We start from the raw sequence: 697 nt of genomic DNA, 5'->3' as shown, positions 1-697 counted from the left end.
CTTGCGTAATTACCTCCAAAATCTTCGTGATTCCTTGTTCATACTTGTCTTCCTTCTTCATCGGCTCAACCACTCCTCCTTTGCTAACATTAAATCCTGCAGGGGGTTGCAAGTAATTATTGTTAGAATAAGAAAGATTTGGGTGCGGACGGTTCCCAATATAATTATTGAAATTACCGCCCCCCTGATTAGGGCGATAATTGTTATTGTAGTTTCTGGGACCGCCTCCTTGCACGTAGTTGATTTCTTCCACAGTTGATATGGCAGTTTCGGGTGCCTTGACCGCCACTATGGAAGTTGCCGGAATTGGATCTTCCTTCCTCGAGATGTCCATTTGATCAATCCTGACTCTAAGTTCTGCTAACTCCTTAGCAAAAGAACTTTCTTCGGCCTCTTCTATGGCTGCTACTCTTCTCGTGGCATGCCTTTCCTTCGACCACCCCCGACTGTTGGTGGCGAACTCCTCGATCACCGCCATGGCATCCTCTCCTGTCTTTCTTAGAAATCCTCCATTTGCCCCTGAATCAAGCATAGCACATATTTTCTCATTAAATCCATTATAGAGGATTCTTACCTGATGGTCTATGGAAAAACCATGGTTTGGGCACTTTCGAAGAAGAGCTTTGAAACGAGCAAATGCCTCATAGAGGGGCTCGTCATGGCCTTGTGTGAACTGAAAGATCTCACTTTTGAGCTT

At 45.1% G+C, this 697-nt stretch overlaps 1 non-coding gene across 1 annotated transcript; it reads left to right on the top strand.

Moving 5' to 3' along the window:
• Window positions 1-590: 590 nt before the first annotated feature.
• LOC148933211 (small nucleolar RNA R71) lies at window positions 591-697 on the top strand. The gene has a single exon (XR_016134793.1). It is a non-coding gene; the product is annotated as a small nucleolar RNA R71 (small nucleolar RNA).

Source organism: Salvia hispanica, chromosome 1, assembly GCF_029641045.1.
Source record: "Salvia hispanica isolate PSC_SH4W2 chromosome 1, Shi_PSC_v1, whole genome shotgun sequence".
Taxonomy (NCBI): domain Eukaryota; kingdom Viridiplantae; phylum Streptophyta; class Magnoliopsida; order Lamiales; family Lamiaceae; genus Salvia; species Salvia hispanica.
This window is presented reverse-complemented; position numbering and strand designations above follow the sequence as displayed.